This window comes from Chaetura pelagica, unplaced genomic scaffold, assembly GCF_000747805.2.
Source record: "Chaetura pelagica isolate M959 unplaced genomic scaffold, ChaPel_1.0 scaffold104, whole genome shotgun sequence".
NCBI classification, from domain to species: Eukaryota; Metazoa; Chordata; class Aves; order Apodiformes; family Apodidae; genus Chaetura; species Chaetura pelagica.
This window is the reverse complement of record NW_009953786.1, coordinates 5506153-5527915: the sequence shown is the minus strand read 5'-3', so window position 1 is coordinate 5527915 and position 21763 is coordinate 5506153.

Below are 21763 nucleotides of genomic sequence, written 5' to 3'. Positions count from 1 at the left end.
ACTCTTTCCTTGTTTCAGGAAATTGGACATCCAAGGTCAGCATTTATTCTCACCAGTGACCATTTTAAAGCTCCAAAATCATCACTGACAAAAAGCTTTCCTAACATGCAGCCTAAATTTTCTTTTTTTAGCATGAGTCAGTTGCTCCTGGTTATGCAATCATCTGCTCTGCAACCCTCTGGAATTTCTTTTCTTCTGTATTCCCAAAATACATGTACCTACTGATGCTTTTCCTTTAATTCTTTTTTATGATCTGTTTGAAAATGTACTATCTACACAGAAATGACATTTCAAGTCAAGCTGTGGTTTGATTTTGCTCTGCAAGTACTTCACTTGCAAGAAGTCAGACATAAAGGCAAATGATAGGTCTTCATATTGATAATATTCAGGAGGAGTTTGGTTCATATTAGTGCAGGTTTCCTTTCATATTATTATTTTTATCTCTCAGGTAGCACACAGATGCCTAGTGGCTTGGGAAACACTGCAGGAAGCTCAGCCCTAGCCTTACAGAAGCAGCTTTTCTCTAAGGATCTCAATCAGGGATTTAGACAATATTAATTACACAATTACATGGGTAAACAGTGCCATGAGAGGGCAGAGTCTGGCCAAAAGTGATTACTAATGTTAATAGTCATTATGACTTAAATTAATAGCAAATCTAATCCTCAGTTCAGAAGCTTGGATGGATGTTTTGGAGCAACCCTGCAGGTGCATAGACATGCACATGCACAAACATGCTTCCAACATTCTTCGTGATACACTCCTTCTAACTCCCCCAACAGCTGTCTTTTAACCTTGCCTCCTGCTTTTTTCATCATAAACTATCATCATTGTTCATAGCAGAAAGTGTGCTAACTTGATCCAGTGAGATGTGAAATTGTAAATCCAAAAACTCTAGGGTTTTTCACTATCACTATGCAAAGCAAGACTTTAATATTTCATTTCCATGATTTTGAGAAGTTTATGTATAGACTGTATAGTTTTGACTTCCACTCCTGGTGTACTTCGCTGAAAAATTGTACATAGCTTTTTTTGGCCATTATCAAAAGCCAGTGCTTTTTTCCCCCTTCCTTTTCTGTCTCTCACATACACTGAAGTCCCTTTCATCCACATTTGGTGGCTTCTTTGTATCTATTCAGCTCTGCAAGTAATTTCTTTCTTTTGCTTGCTCTATCCTAATATTCTCTCCTTTCTTCTCTATTTTTACCCCAAAGGCTGGTTAAAGGCTTTTCTTTTTTTAAGCACAAGTGTTCTGGAGAGCAGACAACCAAATAAGTGTCTCCTGCAAGTATTAAGGAGGTTGACAATGGAAAAAAGAGCTACAAACAATTCATCCTGAGACATAAGTATTTTGATTCACTGATTAATGTAATCTTACTATTCTTGTGACTGCCAGAGTGTGTGACCTTAACCATAAACAGAAAGAATGGAAACTAGTTTTAAAATGGAAAGCTGTGTAAGAAAGTTCCTGTTATGTCACTCCCTCTGGCAGAAAAAGCAGGAAGACTGTGCTCGAATTTCTCAAGATGTGGTAGTTGTCTCAAATATTGTTAAAACAACTATGATATGCCTTCTGAAGAGTAACTATGCTGACTTTTCTTTTTTTTACTATGTGTTGAAAGTACAACTTCTCCCATTTGCATTTTCCCACCCAAAATGTATTTAGTTTGAAGACATTTTCCAGGCTCACCTTCTAAAACCATTTATTCAAAAGAGTTCGAATATCAGCACTGCTAAATGTATGGGAGAACTGGCCACAGTTACTTATGGTGAGCTGCTTCTAAGATTAAGTATTTGCTGGATCAAGTCCTGTATTTGCTAAGTTTAATATGATGCAATGAATAAAGAACTCTAGAATTTATCATAAAAACTGCAAAACATTTCACTCCACCAAAGAATGTTTTAACCTGCAACAATACTGCACAAAGCAGGTGCCATTTAAAATTCAGTACACTGTCTATGGTCTAAAAGATCATTAAAGGTCTCCCTGACCTCAATGGTAAAAATGTGATAGTGCTACCACTGTTCTAATTTCCCTCAGTTGCTTTTCTTTTCCTGTTTGCTTTCTAATTTTGGAGATGCTTGCACCTTCTAACCTACTACTTCTAAAATCAACCTCCCACATCTGCTCATAGTGGCTACAACTCTGTCTTTGAAAAACAGATGTCAGACCTTCTGTCTTGTTTAATCAAGCAGGAGGCAAGGGTTGTTTTGATACGGAGTTGATTTAGCAACAATAGCAAAAAAAAATGCACAAAACAAAACAAGAAATGCTTTAAATACATGTACTTCTTTGGCTCACAAATAGATGTGGGCAGTCCCATAGGGTGCCATACATCTCTTCCAGGTCTGTTTTCTCATATCCCAGGATTATCTGTTCTGTCTCAGAATTGTGACTCCTGAATCTGTAATGCAACACTTGACACCAGTTTGGCTCATGGGATGTTATCTTTTCCACTATAAACTAATGCATCTTTTGAAAAAGTAGAGTCCTACTTTCAAATGAAACTGTTCTACCAAAAAAACACACTTCCAAGCAACAAGAAAATTTCATTTTGTCTTCTTTCACAAAGAAATAAATCTCCATTATTCTGAAACAATTTTAGACAGTCATCATATCATACTAAATCACCTGCTCCAAGAGCTCTTATCAAGGACAAACAAACTTACCTCAATAATGCAAGAACTGGCGTAACCCTTAACATTAACCTCAAAACACCAATAGATTGAAGCTCAAAGGAGTTAAACCAGCCCTTGTGTGTTCCACTCACTCACAAATATTTTCACCTACCTCAATACATCTTCATTTTAGCAAGAACTGGGAAGTAATATAAGAAATCATTGCTATTTTCTTTCAACTGAACTCAACAGCACAATAATTCCCATGAGGCAGTCCAGGTGCACCATAAGGTGCCATATTTTTCATCCCAATTGCTAGATTAGGTGAAGATACAGCTTCTATGAAATGTCAAAAACTATAGATAAATTTAAAAAAACAAACAGCAATATTCAAACTTCACTAGGTTCACCATCACTGTGTGATAGATGAGAAGACATTACCTTTTAAAAGAACTTCAGAGCAAAAAGAACAGAAGAGAAAACAATTCAGCCAGCAGAAAAAACAATTCAGTCAGCAGATTGAAAATGAAAGATTTATGACTTTTCCTAACCATATTAAAGACTACTATGTGAAAGATCTTATGCAAATACCTAGAGGAAACTTATATATGATATTATCCTCTGGCAGAACTCGTTTTTGCCTTCTTGTGTGTACTACTCAATTAGATACTATTTTACATGCTCATCTATGAGCAGAAATTGAAAATAAACAGAGTTTCCCTGAATGATTCTTCTTATAAGTGGAAATACATTTTCTTTTCTTCAGGTTTTATAAGCATTAAATCATTTTTTAGCATTGATGAAAGTAGGAGCCTTGCCTGCACTCTCTGTCAGGACTGAGCCTATTGATAGTTTTGACTTTAAAATGAAGAGCCCAACACAAATGGCTGCAGAACAGAGAACTCATATTCAGCCATGAAACCACAAAACTGACTTTGCATTTTGTCTACATCAGATGAAAACTTAGCAGGTTGCTCACTGGGAGGATTCCTGATGACTGAAACATCTGCCATTAAACTAAGGGTCAAATGACATAAGGGTCAAATCTCAGGATGGTGGCTAGTGATGTTCACAAGGCATTTGATAAGAGTAAAGACACTGTTATGTTAATTACCCCTAATTTGACCATATGAATTTGTTTTTCACCCAGCACCTTGAGCCTCAATCCAATGGAGTTAGTAGGAGCTCTTCTGTACACTTGAAGTATCTTCAATATGTTTTGTATCTGTTGTATAAGCAGTAGAGGAAGCACATGTGGAGATCTACACAGTGTTGTTAAGCTGCACACCAGAAAATAAGTGGTGAATTGTATTTAACTGTGCTAGCTGTTGTTTTGGTTTTGTCTTCCACATGACCGTTTCTAGGGAGCAAGACACACGTAACAGAAGATAGGTCTTCTACTGTTAACTGCTGGATTAGCTTTTTCTGAATCCTTCTCTTCCTTCATATTTTCTGTTGCTCGAGCTGAGTCAGTATTGCTCAGCCACATGGGTGCCTCCCAGAACCCACATTTCATGAGCCAAGTTCAAGATTTAAACAAAAAGGAATGTTTACCCAAAAGGGAACAATGCTGTTTACATGGAAGGCTCTTTTTGATGATTGCTCCGTGCTTGCAAAGTGACTGATGCTTCCACTGCAATGCTCCTGTATCAAAGTGGGCAACCTTGAACCTTGGCCTTACCTCTTGGCAACATGGCTGGATCTCTGAACACCGGCGCTTTGCCCCATTTCATATTCACTCACATGTGCAGAAGTGTTAGGATTATCTTTAGTCCTCAAGGGGTGCAATCCTGACTGGTGAAACAGAGCTCGAGGGGCTGACACAGCTAGTGGGTGTATCTGGAGATGCAGACAGACTGTGACAAGGAGGGTTCCAGAACATAAGATTTTCTTTAGTGCTCAGCTTCTGCATTTGCTACTACAGCTCACCTGCCAGCTGCATTTGCTACTACAGCTCTCCATTTGGGACACTCTGGTTTTGATTTTCCTCTGCATCTCAGTGTAGTACACAAGCCAGAACACTGCAGCTCTTAAGAGCACTTTGCAGTACAATGGCATATTTTAAAGATGACAGCATTGCAAGCTGTTCCAGAGGAGCTATTTGGCTTTTAGGATGACTGCTCTAGAAAGAATTTTCTGGCTTAACAGCACCAGGAAAAGAGCAAGGGAAATACAGATGCTGCAATCTGGTTAAGAAAATGACATGCTCCTGTGCTGTAGTACTTAAGCACAGTCTCTAGCCGACACCATTTATGAGCTGTTACATACGGCTGCAATCACACACAGGCTCAGACAGGCTTTCCAAAGGGCTCACATTTGTTTTCGCATTCACTTTGTAAATGAGTTTGTAATGTGGTGCAAATGGTAGCAAATGGCCATTAAATGAGGCTTGTATGTAGACTGATCCTTTGTAAATATATAGGCTATTATAAAAGCAAATAAGAAGAAAAGCTACATAACAGCAGCCTCTGTGACAGAAAACAGTGAAAAAGGAGCTGTTTTACACATAGAGCATTTTGAAATGTGGGTTTCCTGTTTAAATTGTCTTCACTCCGGCCTCAACTTCTCTCTCCATACTAAACTTACAACATATTTTATATTGCCATGGATACTTTGGATGGAAGACAGTGTGCACTAGCAATCAAATTTTCCACAGGAAACTATTCCAAGAATCTGTCCCACAATGCAGAGCTCATACAGAATTTTTGCTCAAGAGTATACAATCTAAAGGGTATGGCTAGCTGGGACTTCAGCTGCCTGTCTGCAAGTTTGGAACAGGCATTATCACTCTCCAGGATCATTATTGCTAGCCACCTTTTGCTATCACTTGCCATTGCTAACTACTTACACTCTCCTAGGCAGAGTCTGATAGACTGCTAGAGGAAACTGCCTTTAGGTTGCATATCAAAAATAAGAACTGACATTTTAAAAAATCATGGGGAGACTAAACTACAAGAAAACCACCATGGTGGCCAAACAGAAGTGAGTGCACAGGAATTACATGGAATTCAAGGTATTAGAGGATTACAAGGGGAACAGTAAGCAGCAATCCTTATGACATAAGCATCTCATCGAGAAAAAAATCGTCAATTACAAAAATAATTAAATAATCAAAGAAAATGGTTAGGTTAGGAAAACTGCACAGTGAACTTTTACTTGCCTCAGAGGTTTGAAATGTGATGTTACTTCTCAATAGTTGATCCTCCTTTTTTCTTATTCTTTAGCAATCCAACTTGACATCTTTTGTCCCATCCACTAGTGGACTTCCCTCAGGGTAACAGTCAGTTATGAGCTGCAAGGTTATTAGAATCCTCCATACTACTTCTTCCCAAAACTAGTATCATAGTACTGTCAAGCTTTTTGGATAAAGAGGTCAGTGGAGTTCCACAAGTGGTAGGAAAGGATCTCTTCCCCTTCTGTCAGTAACCTTCTCACCCAGGTAGTCTGAGCTCAGTGGGGGCTGAAGGAGCATCTCTTCAAGCTACAGGAAAGTGCAGTTTCTTCCTCTTTTCCTCCAGCTGGGGCACAGAACAATCCTTTCCCTGGCACAGCTTTTTCCCTCTGCTTTTCCTTCCTGGTATCCAATGGATATGAACACACAAGTTCTACTCAGTGATGGTGTTTTGCTGGGAGAACTGGGAGAGCCTCAAGTCAGAAGAGTGGAGGGGAAGTGCACCCTGGTCCAGCCAGTCTCTTTCCTTACTGCTGGAGCAGAAAGACCATGCGTAGCAATATCCCAGCCCTTGGAAGAACAATGGGTGAATGGCCACAGCAAACACAGGGCTGCCCAAGGCTGTGAACAAGAGGGTGAAAAGTTAGATACTACGGCACTGAAGCAGTAGTATATATCTAATTATTGTTTATTGTTGTCATCAATTTGAAAATCAACACTCCAGATTCTTCTTCGTGGATGTGTATAGTCTGCATTTCTGACTTGCCAATTACATCTACTGCTTTAGAGAGCAAAACCTGACCCTGTATGGAATGTACAGTAATAACAATGCATAACTTAGTACAAATTGTCTTATACAATTACACTTGTTAAACCAAATTAATCTGAGGTAAGACCCTCTGATTTTTCTAAAGTTACAGAGTTTGTGCATAAGGCAGAAAATTCTAACTTATTTCCCAATCCAATTTTTAAAATCTATCTTCTGTATATTTCCTTCTACTTGATCAAACAATTTTTGGGTGTGCAGAGAAATGTTTGGTTTATGCCAGGCAGCACAGCTATTTGAGATATTCCTTTTGTTGTACACAATTCATCTAAGACAATCTTAACAAATAAGGTTACAAATACTTGGTACTGTATACTCACTTGTAGTATACACAGTTCTCAATCTGCCAGTATCTTGACAAGAGGTTTTTTTATTTTTTATTAAAGATACAGATCTGTATAACAAGTAGTTGCCGGACACTTTCTTCCCTTTACATGCTACATTTCTCCTGCTTCCTTTTTAGGAGAAGCATAATCTCCTACTGTCTTGGTCACATTAAATTTCTACTAATATAGGAGTGAAAATTCTTTTTTAAAGTCTTTCTAAAACTCAGCCTTTAAACTATCATGGACCGCTTCCTTAATTATCTTAGAATTTTAAAGGCATATCCACTCCTTTCTTGAAAATTAGGCTCTACAAAACAGGCTTTTATTAAATATTATTCATCTTGGATTCTGAACTTCTAAAGAGAGAAAGCTTTATGGACAACAATGCCTCTTGCCTCTTCCTTTGGTCTTGCCAGCACACATTTCATTTTATATACACCTTAACCATTGTCTCCCAAATTCTTCTGAGAGTCACTCCTTAGTTCAGGGAGTCCCTGAAGGGACTGAACTCCCTTCGGTCTCTGTGAATAATCAGCTGGTTGAATCCAAACTGCTTTGTAGATCAGATCTATCAGGGAGTGTTAAGACCATTGGAACACTGCTATAGATTTAGTGATAAGTTGATATAGCAAGACACTGAAGGATACACAGTATGCTTCAAGACAGTATACACTATGTATCATGCAGTATGAAATAATAAAAGGAGTTTAAAAAATAATGATTCATCACTCTCCAAATCTTGCTCAAATCCATTTATTTTAACAAATTCATAACCTTTCTAAATATCCTGAACAGTACTCCTCTGTTCTGATCTCTCTCATCTGCTGAATCTAGAATTTGGTTAAAATTGCCCCCATGAAGGTAACTTCCTTTTCCCTTAATGCTATAAGAAATGCAAAAAGCTATACGAAGAAAATTAAAATTAATGGGAAACATTTAAGGTAGAAATTTTTCTTTGGTTTCATCTTAGGTAACTTTTTATCAGGATCATCTGCCTCCTTCATCTAGTAACTTGATTTTTAAGCCAAACAATATATTGAGGCAGTAAAATTGCCACACCTCACTTCCACTAAAAAATGACTTAGGATTCCATGCTTTTAAAATGTGTTGTGGTTTGTTGTTTTTGTTTTTGTTTTTCTTGTAATGGTACAATGGCAGGTGCACCACTCTAGTCTTCATAAAGTCCCCTTTCAAGAAGGTCTTTAAAAATTTATAAAGATAGTTCTCATTGGTTCTATCATTCTACCACTACTATTTTATTCTTTATTCTTTTCAAAGTAGATCTTTTCTCAAGTGTTACGAATAATTGTAAATAAGGCAACAACAAGGATTTTATTTCAATACTGATTTCATTTTTTAAAAGATCCTCTGAAGATCTGTCTTTCTTCTAGGTCTTTTCAATGTATTGCAATCTCTTCTTTTGCTGCTGTTGTTGTTTTGGTCCTGAATAATATATATTAGAGCCCTAAAACGGCTGATGGAAGTCATAACTAGCCAGAATTTACTTCCCTATCACATTTCCTGGCTGTTTAATCCCTTCTCCTTTTTACCTTTCCAAAAATGCAAGTATTCTCTTTCGTAGGAAAAGGACAAAAGTTTAATTTCCCTAGTTCTCATCTAGTGAGAGGTGGTTTGCTCTTCCTCTGGAGAGCAGTGGAAGCTGCTTGACCCTGCTGTGGTCCTGCCATAAATTTGTTGAAGACTGGCATCCTGGCTCACTTCTCTGCTAGGATTGCACCTTCTCCTTCCCAGTGCTCTCCTTTCAGATTCAGAAAACTCCTTTTCTCACAACCATTTCCAGTAGTTCAGTTGCACATCTATTATTTTCTGTGATATTCCACTTCCCACTTCTTATCCTTTCCTTCATATTGTTCCTAAGTCTTAATCAAATCTTCTTAAATATTACATGTCTATTATTATTTTTATTTGGGGTCTTCTCATATCTGTACTTCAATTTCATCTTTATTTTGGCTATGAGTTTGCTATTCAGTAACATGGTGTTGTCTCTTGATGTCTACATCAGATTCAGATTGCATTTCTAGACTGTTTTCCAACGACATTCAGTTCTTCAGGGACTCAATATCTTCCTTTTTATTCTTTTTTTATGATGTGTCCTTGATATATAATAAGGTATTTGAAAATAAATACATATTTTATACTTGCTGTTCTAAAGCAAGCCATAATATTACTTAGTTTTTCCTTCTCCTTTAAAGTAGCTAGTGATGGACCCTGAAACAATTCTAGTTTGTGTCCTCCCCACAAAAAGGCTATTGCCTTCTTTAGATCCTTATCCTTCTGTTTTGAAGAGCACAGTCTTCATATTACAAATTAATTGTCAGGGGTACAGAGAATTTATGGGCTCAGTCTACAATGTTTGCTAGATTTGTTTCCAGTCCCATAAGTAAGTTCATATCTTGCCTGAAGTATTTAAAAGGAACTCTCTTCTTTATACCTTCTGTGAACTTCCTCTCCTTGCTCTTATATTACTACTTTAAAAATTATTTTTCTCTACAAACTCCTGCTGGTTTTATTCTTGATCAAATCTTGATTTATTTTGCAGCTTTGCTCCTCGCTGCAAGACTTTCCACCCCTCTTACTTTTTTAGACCCATGACCCTGCCCAATAAATCCTTCTATCAGATTTAACCACACAAATCGTCACCTCTCTGGAGAATTTTTAGACATCTGCTTTTTGATATTTGTCTGGTGTTAACACCTCAAGGTTTCTCTGGTACCTAGGCTCTTTTTGTGTGTGTATGTGTGTGATTTTCCTTTTCTTGTCTATGTTTTCTTTTCCCCTGCAGCAACCACCTCTGGTAATAGGGGCACTGTGTTCTCTCCTGTGCTAAAATCTCCCAGTATGGTTTTTGGTCAGAGATTGAGACAGTAGAAGGAGAGACAGCTTTTCACAGGGGTGCTCTAAGCAGAAGAAGACATAGAGCAATGATATTTGCAAATCATATTATCCCCTCCTTAAAGCTTCCTTTTGAGCAGTCATCTGCTTCCACACCCCCTGCTGGTCCCCTAAAAAGCCATTTCTAATGCATTCATGAGGTCAACACTACTTCAGCTGCAGTCAGTGCCATGGCTTAGCTATTCAGGGAATGTAAAAATAATTCAGGCATTTTATTATGGGACTGTGTGAATGGCAGTTCCAGAAGCACAAACAGAGGCAGGGACAAGCTAAGTTTGAGATCTGCATAGAACAATTTGTATCACATTCCTTTGTTGTTCATAGTTATTTCACGCTACAATTCGTCCTAAGTGAAGGAGAACTTAAGCAGCAACTCCCTGTGTGAAGGACACACACAGCAGGGACAGGGTTTGTTTTTTTGCTCTCTAAGTATCTCAGGCCGGATGTGGACTCCGCACAGCTTGAACCTGTTCTGGAGAATGAGGCAGCAATCTGACTGTCTCCCTATCCCCTACACCGAGGGTGAGTAACAGTGTCTTTTAATTAAAAGCAAAAAAATGCCTATTAATATAGCTTGATGGGTGACTTTCGACTTAAGTTCTTCATTTTAAGCTAGCGTATCTAAAACACTCCTCTGAAAAAACTTTTACATCCCCACTGTGACAACTGAGACTATGCTCCTAGTGATGTCAGCTACTAATTTAAATAAGTAAAATTTTGGGAAAAAAATCACATTTGGGAAAAATCACATAAAAGAGAACATAACAAACATGCAGAATAAAAACAGGGCCTAGGTAAAAGTGAAACAGTGAGAATGGACATGAGCCATCAATGTGCAGTTGCAGCCCAGAAGGCCAACTGCATCCTGGGCTGCATCAAGAGAAGTGTGGCCAGCATATTGAGAGAGGTGATTCTGCCCCTCTACTCTGCCCTGGCGAGAACCCACCTGGAGTACTGTGTCCAGCTCTGGTGCCCCCAACACTAGAAGGATGTGGACTTGTTGGAGAGTGTCCAGAGAAGGGCCACGAAAATGATCAGAGGGCTGGAGCAACTCTCCTATGAAGACAGGCTGAGGGAGTTGGGGTTGTTCAGGCTAGAGAAGAGAAGGCTGTAGGGGGACCTTGTTCAACCTTCCAATAACTGAAAGGACCCTACAAGAAGGCTGGGGAAGGCGTGTTCACAAGAGCATGTAACAACAGGACAAGAGGTAATGGTTTCAAGCTAGAAAAGGGTAGATTTAGGTTGGATATTAGGAAAATGTTCTTTAATATGAGGATAGTAGATCACTGGAATGTGTTGCCTAGGGAGGTGGTGGAGGCCCTATCTCTGGAGACATTCAGCCCCCCTTGATGGGGCTCTGAGCAGTCTGTTCTAGTGTGAGATGTTCCTGCTTATTGTAGGGGGGTTGGACTCGATGACTTTTAGAGGTTCCTTCCAACCCAAGACAGTCTACAACTGTATGACAATGAGACAAAACCAGATTCCAATTAGAGAAAACATGCCCCAAGTAGTCAACAGTCTGGCCTTGGGACAGGCCTGCAAGACACCTCCTAGAAAGATGAAAGGGATGGAAAGGAGCACTCCCCACAGCTTATCTTTGTTACAGCCTTGAGCACTGGGAGGAAAAACACAATGTAATTGAAATCACCATACTAATATATTGATGAGCCATTAGCATACTAAAATACACACCCACAGGTTAGAGGGAGTCCTACTGACAACAAGCCCTTTACTGTTTGAGCATGTGTAGTGAAATGTTTTAGTATTGTCACTTTAAATTCAAGTGAGGAATTAGTTGACCAATTGTGTGTGCCAGTGATAGAATAATGTTAGAGATAAAGCTCTTTCTCACATTTTTGGAATCAAACTAGGCACTTGTATTTCAGGAAACTGAGCTTACTTTGTTGAATGCCACTGAGCTCCCTTTTCTGTGCAGAACTGGATATTAAAGCAAATATCTCAACTCTGAGTGTGAACTGGATTTTTGCACACCAGGTAACAGACCCTGCTTTTGGGACAACACTAGTGTTGACAAGGATGACATGTCAGATTCAAAGGAGAAACACTGATTCATCTGCTCTAGGGCAGCACATGGTCCTATGATTGGAACTACTGGCATGGGATGTGAGATATGAAAGTTGGAATTTGCTGCTGCAGCTCATTTACAGGGCAATCCCTGCCGAGGGTACACTGCTTAACCACATCTGCCACACCACCATGGCACCTCAGGCATGGTGCTAAATACTCTCTGAGAGACAGTGAGTTGAGTAGGGGTAGAACGTAAAAGGCCCTGAAGGGTACAGAAAAGCAGCAAAAGAAGAAATCAGAGGATCAGACTTTCTTGGTAAAACTCTTCTACTTTGTACAAGTAATTAAAAAATACAGTATGCTAGACGAGAGTCTTTACCCTTTTACTGGCTTTTTCTTCAAAAATTTCAAAAGCTTTTAGTTTACATGGAATGGAAAACATTTAATGCCTATTAATATAGCTTGATGGGTGACTTTCGACTTAAGTTCTTCATTTTAAGCTAGCGTATCTAAAACACTCCTCTGAAAAAACTTTTACATCCCCACTGTGACAACTGAGACTATGCTCCTAGTGATGTCAGCTACTAATTTAAATAAGTAAAATTTTGGGAAAAAAATCACATTTGGGAAAAATCACATAAAAGAGAACATAACAAACATGCAGAATAAAAACAGGGCCTAGGTAAAAGTGAAACAGTGAGAATGGACATGAGCCATCAATGTGCAGTTGCAGCCCAGAAGGCCAACTGCATCCTGGGCTGCATCAAGAGAAGTGTGGCCAGCATATTGAGAGAGGTGATTCTGCCCCTCTACTCTGCCCTGGCGAGAACCCACCTGGAGTACTGTGTCCAGCTCTGGTGCCCCCAACACTAGAAGGATGTGGACTTGTTGGAGAGTGTCCAGAGAAGGGCCACGAAAATGATCAGAGGGCTGGAGCAACTCTCCTATGAAGACAGGCTGAGGGAGTTGGGGTTGTTCAGGCTAGAGAAGAGAAGGCTGTAGGGGGACCTTGTTCAACCTTCCAATAACTGAAAGGACCCTACAAGAAGGCTGGGGAAGGCGTGTTCACAAGAGCATGTAACAACAGGACAAGAGGTAATGGTTTCAAGCTAGAAAAGGGTAGATTTAGGTTGGATATTAGGAAAATGTTCTTTAATATGAGGATAGTAGATCACTGGAATGTGTTGCCTAGGGAGGTGGTGGAGGCCCTATCTCTGGAGACATTCAGCCCCCCTTGATGGGGCTCTGAGCAGTCTGTTCTAGTGTGAGATGTTCCTGCTTATTGTAGGGGGGTTGGACTCGATGACTTTTAGAGGTTCCTTCCAACCCAAGACAGTCTACAACTGTATGACAATGAGACAAAACCAGATTCCAATTAGAGAAAACATGCCCCAAGTAGTCAACAGTCTGGCCTTGGGACAGGCCTGCAAGACACCTCCTAGAAAGATGAAAGGGATGGAAAGGAGCACTCCCCACAGCTTATCTTTGTTACAGCCTTGAGCACTGGGAGGAAAAACACAATGTAATTGAAATCACCATACTAATATATTGATGAGCCATTAGCATACTAAAATACACACCCACAGGTTAGAGGGAGTCCTACTGACAACAAGCCCTTTACTGTTTGAGCACGTGTAGTGAAATGTTTTAGTATTGTCACTTTAAATTCAAGTGAGGAATTAGTTGACCAATTGTGTGTGCCAGTGATAGAATAATGTTAGAGATAAAGCTCTTTCTCACATTTTTGGATATCAAACTAGCACTTGTATTTCAGGAAACTGAGCTTACTTTGTTGAATGCCACTGAGCTCCCTTTTCTGTGCAGAACTGGATATTAAAGCAAATATCTCAACTCTGAGTGTGAACTGGATTTTTGCACACCAGGTAACAGACCCTGCTTTTGGGACAACACTAGTGTTGACAAGGATGACATGTCAGATTCAAAGGAGAAACACTGATTCATCTGCTCTAGGGCAGCACATGGTCCTATGATTGGAACTACTGGCATGGGATGTGAGATATGAAAGTTGGAATTTGCTGCTGCAGCTCATTTACAGGGCAATCCCTGCCGAGGGTACACTGCTTAACCACATCTGCCACACCACCATGGCACCTCAGGCATGGTGCTAAATACTCTCTGAGAGACAGTGAGTTGAGTAGGGGTAGAACGTAAAAGGCCCTGAAGGGTACAGAAAAGCAGCAAAAGAAGAAATCAGAGGATCAGACTTTCTTGGTAAAACTCTTCTACTTTGTACAAGTAATTAAAAAATACAGTATGCTAGACGAGAGTCTTTACCCTTTTACTGGCTTTTTCTTCAAAAATTTCAAAAGCTTTTAGTTTACATGGAATGGAAAACATTTTGAAATCTGAGAAAATTAAACAAAACTGGATATTTTCTCCTGTTCATTTTTTTTCTTGAATAAGAAGGAAAGATGATCCTCTGGGCTGGCATTCAGAATGCTTGGATTCAATTCTTGTTTCTCCTGCAGGTTTCCTATGTAAACTCCTATTCTCTTGCACTCTTCCAGTTGCAAAATGGGAATACTTCCTTTATTCTACCAGATGCCCAGTTTGCCTCTTTGCCTGCACACTTCTTTCTGTATTTCTATTATAGTGTCTTCCTTAAAGTGTTCTGAATTCAGACCAAATCCTTTATCCTTTCTTAGAAGTGACCTTAAGGAATTTTAGATAGTATTAAGAAGAAATACGTCATGATCGGACCATATTTCAGACTTAAAAACTAGGAAACTTGGATCGTTTAAAAAAACATTCACTTTTCAAAGCCATTCTGACTCACTGATCACAGATGAATCAGAGAAACCAGGCAAACCATATTTCTGGAACAGTAAGTAATCCTGCTAAAGCAGGGTTTGATTCTAAATCCTGATTCAAGAAAACACTTAAACCTCTTCTTCAGTCCGCCTTTTTGGGATGAAGAATGTGATAACAAGCCCTCTCATGTGAGAATGTTCCCTGGAATTAAAGCAGCATGTAGTAGCCTGATGTGGAAATGTGCTGAAAAGAGTATAAAATTTACCTTAAACTTGAGTATAATACAGCTTATCTGATGTAATCTAATGATAGCTACTGATTGTGGTATTGCTGCAAGCTAGGTCTAAACTTGATTCCCCCCCTAACTGGCAGATCTGGTATGTTATCTGGGACCACTTCAAACAGCCCTCCTCGCCCAGCTGTGGGTTCCCACCCCTACATTTACACTCAATCTTGGAGTCAAACAGCTGCTAGTGGAGTTGGCTCGCTTTGCTGCTCTGACAAATACATATCCTACACAGAAAAGGAAAAAAAAGAAAGAAAAAAAAAAGCATAAAAAAGAGAAAGAAAGACAAATATTTGTTTTCCCTCAGCTGAGAAAGCTGAACCATTTTGCCCTTCGGCCACACAATCGCTAGACTGAGAGGAAGGAAGAGTGTGGGAAGTTACAGCTGTGGGAAATGGATGGGGATTGCTCATATTCTTAGCAGCCCACAGTCACACTGTATTAGGTGTAATGTGAAACTGCACCCTTGGTTGCTAAGAGAGATCTTTGCTAGCTTTCTGTGAAATGGCACGTTAGCTAAACTACTCAGCAATACTAATGTACATCACACACGGGTGCTATTACAGGCGATCTCTGCCATTTAGACCTCACTAAGCAGAGAGACTCGGTGAGCCAAATGTTAACTGCTGCTTCCTCTGCTGCTGCCTTTTGCTTTGCCACCATGATTTTATATTTCATGTGTTTGTTGTTGTTGTTGCTGGTTTTTTTTGTGGTTGGTTTATACCACTTTAGGTGATCTTTCGTCTACCTTATGGAAAAATACTAGTGTTTCAGCTAACCACCTTGGGAATATGGCTGAAAGAAATCTACTTAAACTAGCAATGACCACATTACAGTGTTATGAATTTTGACTAAACCTGAATCGTGAATGGCTCAAAAATGCTCCAGTTGGTAAGGTTAACCTATCACTATTACAGGAGTCACAGATATACATTGAAAGACATAGAATCACAGATTGGTTTGGATCAGAAGGGACGTTAAAGATCATCCAGTTCCAACCCTCCTGCATGGGCAGACACACCTCCCACTAGACCAGGTTGCTCAGAGCCCCATCTAACTTGGCCTTGAACACTTCCAGGGAAGGGGCATCCACAGCTTCCCTGGACAACTTGTGCCAGTGTCTCACCATGCTCACAGTAAGGAATTTCTTCCTAATGTCTAACTTAAATCTATCCTCTCCCAGCTTAAAAACATTACCCCTTGTCCTATCACAACACACCCAGGTAACAAGTCCCTCACTGACTTTCCTGTAGGCCACTTCAGGTACTGGAAAGCTGCCTGAAAGTCTCCTTGGAGCCTTCCCTTCTTCAGGCTGAATAACCCCAGCACTGTCAGCCAGTCATCATAGGAGAAGTGCTCCAGCCCTCTCATCATCCTCATAGACCTCCTCTGGACTTGATCCAAAAGCCCTATGTCCTTCCTGTGTTCGGGGCTCCAGAACTGGGCATAGTACTCCAGGTGGGGTCTCATGCATGCAGAGTAGCAGGACAGAATCAACTCCCTTGACCTGCATAGACAGCCATTGGAATTGGGATGTGAGAGCTACCTTGATAGTCTTTCTAGGCTTTTTTTTTTTTTTTTTTTTTTTTTTTTCCCCAATCAGTTATGACATGCATGATCTCAGAGTGTGAAAATTTTTTATAGAAATAGAATACTTCTGTCATTTTGGGTTTATTTGGTTAATCTATTTCAAGGTCAACATTTATGTGTTTTCTTTCCAGATGCTCATTTGTTCTTGTATGTTCTTCAAATCAGATTGGCAAGTGATTAGTCTCTAATAATGGATATGACTTCACAGGTGCAAAAGGGAATTCAAAACATGCTGCAGTGCATCAGTTTTGTAATACTGAGATCACCGTGAAAATAAAATGCAAAATTATTTTGTCTACTTAATTTGATACTTAAGTGAGGTCTTGTGAAGTGTCCAAGTGAATAAGCATTTCAACTTACTTTGCTAACTTAATTATAGCAGGTATCATCAGTGACCACAGTGGTTCAGACTGCAAGATAGTTTCCATGTTATGACACTACATTAATGTGTTCATAGCTTTTTGAAAACACTCACTTCTTTAATTGAAACTTCTTATTCTTAATTTCTGCCTGATGGTGGTCTAAAGGAAGATACAGTAAAACACACTAGTACTTGTGAGCTATTTGACTCATCCATTTCTGAACTGAGCATTTCTTAAAAGTCACAGAACATACAACCTAACCCAAAGCCCAGGGTAATTAATGGAAATACCCACAATAACTGTAGTGGGTTTTAGATCAGGTGCGCTATCTTTAAGAGAGAGAGGTTATCCTTTCTTCTTTTAAAAATAATACTTGGTTTTGAATGGAAGTCCTGCTAGCCTAAAACTCTGTTGTTGTGGGGGTAACACAGAAAGCTGCGATGGACCTATTGTTTGCTAAACCTGAAGATGTGGTTTGCAGAAAACTTGTCTAGACAGAAGATGTTGTTCTTTACATCAGTAAATACTGAATCAGTCTGTTTACATCAGAAAAAGTAAATGCACGAAAATGTCTCTTCCAGACCCCACACCATTTAAAACTAATAGTCTCATTGGTACAAAAATTACATGCTCAACTCAGAAGCATGGAACAGCTGAAAATCCTTATTGACAATGAATTAATGCCTTTCTCATTGAAGTTACTGGACACTCTTCTTTAGTAAGAGTAGGACAAGACTAGTAACTAGTGCTTTTTTTTTAAAAAAAATTTTTTCCTTGGCCCATATTTGAACTGGAAGTATAACACTTATTAGCTGAATAGTTATTAAGCTTTCAGATTCTCTGGAAAAGGGAAAGCACCTGACCAGCAAGTTCTTCAAGCTGGAGAACTTTTGGATCAATCATTATCCAAACATCCAATATGCAGGAAAAAAACCAACAACAAACAACCCTTCTCCCCTCTACGCATGTGGTTAGTCTATTATTAAATCCTCAATGAAGTTTGCATAGCTACAACCACAGAGACTCAGGAAATGCTAAACGTCAGTGGCAGGAACATCACTTAAGGTGGCCATCTTAAGAGACATTACAGCATCTGAGGGGGACAACATGAACTTCTAGTTGATAAAATCTGACACCACAGAATTTTCTCTGCATCCTTAGATCAGTGATTTCAGAAAAATTCTTCTCAACTGATTTATGCACTCTGAAAATTCCAGTATCTGGTATAAAAATGTCATCTAGGTACATCTTTAAAGTCAGGGAAGAGAGACTAGCATCTCCACAAAGCTTATTCCTGCCTATCACAAGACGAGTGCCTAACCTGTTGAAGCATGGTACAAGCCTAGATGACCAGCCCACAGAGACAGCCAATTATCAGTTGCAAGATGAATTATCCTTCTCCTCCTCAACACTCCTTGTTTCTCAGTTTTTCAACTGTAATATTATCCCTGATTAGAAGGATAACAGCATCTCCCTGCTACATAGGATTGATTTAAAGATTAATACATAGAAATATGGAAATAAGAAATAGGTAATTACCTAGAGAAAGACAGAAACTAGGGCTGCAACCTGACAGAGAAAGGATTGTCCAGATGTCATTATACAGCTACATTTAAGCAAGCAGGAATGACTGCTTAAGAAGTCAAGCTTAAGAATCTGGCTGTAGGATTAGGTCATGTCACCAACTATTTTCCTGGTCTGTCTTTTGGGTTAAATGTTTTGCTTACTGCTGATGCTCATCTATTCCATAATACGTATGGCTATTGTACCATGAATTTTATATATGCTGATATTATGGAAAACACTAATTTTTGTGTGTACCAACTAAAGTGTTGGGGTCTGAATGTTGTATTAACATAGGTCTTTCCATTTAATACCATTATGTATCTAAAACACAGCTCAAATTAAAGAAGTCGTAAAATGCATATTCAGTTCTTGACAAATCAACCTTCTAAAACACATGGAGACCAGCCTTTTTAATGTAAATAATTTTACTATTTCTAGAAGCAGATATGGAAAGCAACATATTTCGTTCAACATTTTTGTTCCTGAAAACATTTGCCTTGACTCTTCAATATTTAGAAAGCAGGTACAGATATTTGTAAAGTTTGGATGTGAATTATGGTGACATAATATCTTGAGACATTAATGCTATATTGACAAGCCTCCAGAGCAGTGTCTGTATTGTAAAAATGTGTTCTCTTTCAATATATTTTTCAACATATTTTCAAATATGTTGAAAATTCCAAAATTTCATGAAACATTTTCTGCCTTGGAAAGCATCCTTGCTATTTTTTGTCATGTTTTGTATAAGTTAATACACGCCCCTGTTTAAAACATTGCAGGGCTGTGAAAGTCATCAAAAAGAAATACTTGAGACATACAGCGAAATAATCCAGGATAGTCCACTTTCTCCATTTTTACTTCTGCTTTTAAAAAAAAGACCTCAAGTCAAAATTTCAAACTAGAGATCTCTAAGTTAGTGGCCTAATCTCAGCAGCTAAATGAAATTGGCCTGATTTTCAGACCTGAAATCAATAGAAACTGCAGATGTGTAATATCACAGGTCTGTAAATCAGGCCTGTGTGTTGAGATGGCCAAAGATAATGACCAATTTTCAGAAGAGCTAAATAGTCTCAATTAGAAATAAACATAGTTGCCAGCTCTGCAAAGTGGGCTCTTTGCTATAAAGTCTTGATCTATTCTTTTCTATATGACATCTCTTTATTTAGGATAAAAAGAAACAAACACAAAACTGCCTTTCTTCAGCAGAATAGATCCAGCCAGCATGTACAGGGCATTTCTAACCAAAGCTGAATTGTGCCCTTTTATACACTGATGGAAGACAGGAGTACCTTTGTTCAACTTAATGGAAGGACTTGAGTATTTTTTTCAGAAAAAGCCCCCTTCAATTTCATAGGTTATACTTTTTTGTTAATTTTAAATTCAAATCTAAATATTCAGTTCTAGAAACATGATTGCTCCAACTTTTCTGAAACTCAAAAGAAAAAAGTTTGCAGCAGGAAAGGCTTCAGCTGCAATGAGAAGTGTGGAGCTTCCGCTGCAGCATCTCTATAAATAATTCTTATACTAAAACAGTCAATTTGGTTTTACAGGCACTGAGTTCTTTCATGATGTTACCAAGTTCATAAGTGAAACAAGGCTAAAGGAATTTCACTCCCTATTAAAAATAATATGGAAATTCCACCTAATTGATCATTAAATTTAGAACACAACACTTCATTGATTCTCAGAATCAGAGCAGGATCAGCAACAGGGTGGGTTTTTTTCTTTTTTTTTTAAAAAAGAACATCCTTCATGCAACATATTAGCCTTTCTCCAATTTTACTGCAAAGCAGAAATGTGATGATTTTTGTTGATAAGCGGTGTTACTATGTTCAGTACACCAAAAACTTCTGCTTCTTAAAGAAAAACATTCAATAGAAACCAGTGAACACTGATGAACATTTGACAACTTTCTATTTTTATTCCTAAGAAGTCTAAACCAAACAAAGATCATTTTACCTTGCTTTTTCAGAAATTTGGTTCCTTACCATTTGAGATAAAATGTTGTATTACTAATTTATCAAATGGATTTTCTCTGCAAGTTTTAAAACCAGGTAAACAAAGTCCTTAAAGATATTAGAAATCATTATTTGGCATGGAGATCTGGAATTTCTTTAAGTTCTCCAAAACACTGGACTACTACCAGAATTATATAAAAAAGTAATTGTAAACAATGCCATTAAAATTTGAAAAAACTTATGCAGAGACAAGGATTTCTTATCCTTCAAACATTTCTGAAGGATTTTTATTTCAATACACAAGCTTTTTCAGTGAAATTAACTGTTTGTCCCAACTTAAAAGTTAATCACTTGTAATGTGAGGAATATAGCATGTACCTGTTTCTCACTCATTTGTATGAGATCCCATAAAGGTTATCTCCCTTGTTTTTTATTGAGCATTATATCTCTGTACGGAGCAGAATAGCAGCATGTCAGCTATGCTGCAATGACATGGCCCACATAAAAGAGCTCATGATTTTTATATTGGATTTACATAAAATAATAAACTTCCCTGAAATGTTAACAGATCAAACAGATAGATGCAGAAAAGGGATAGGAAAATTGTACATTCTTATAGCCATTAAATAAAAAAGCATAGCCAATGCACAGAGATTTAAGTGATTTCAGTAACTGATAATGGAAATGTAATTAATATAATGAAAAGCTTATCTTTCTCCCATTCCTTAAAGTCTCTTAAAATCCTAACCCAGTCACGAGTGAAGATAATGAGAACCTTTCCATTTACTTGAAAATGCTCCAGATTCAGCCCCAACATCTATCTAGTATGTCTGCTCACTATGAGCTAAAATTTATCTGGGAATTTTGTATTTTGTATAATCCTTAGACTGGTTTCCCTTTTTATTTCCAAATTAAAGCAGAAGTCTTCAGTCTCAGATTAGTTTTCACAGTTATCTGTCTTTCACATAGTGCACTATCGACTACTGGATGTAGGAGAGGTTCATCCTCTTCAGTACTGCCTATACTAAGTAATGACTTCAAAGCGTTCCATACTTATCAAACTAAACCAGTTCTTTATAAAAAAAAAACCTATAAATAAAGCCATCCCAGGTTCATTAATTTTATGTACATTTTGTTCATGTGCACAAAACTAACTTCATGGTGCATCTCCCAGGTTATTCCTTCATGCAACCTGTGCTCCCCCTTGGAGTTCTGTGCCAGTTCTGTCATGTTTGTGCTGTTCCAGGGAGAAATGGCTCCTGAGTTGTGGATGAGGAGCTGGAACTTTTTTCCTTTTTTCTTTTTTTAAAAAATAAAGCATGTTGAAAACATTGCATTATTTTCA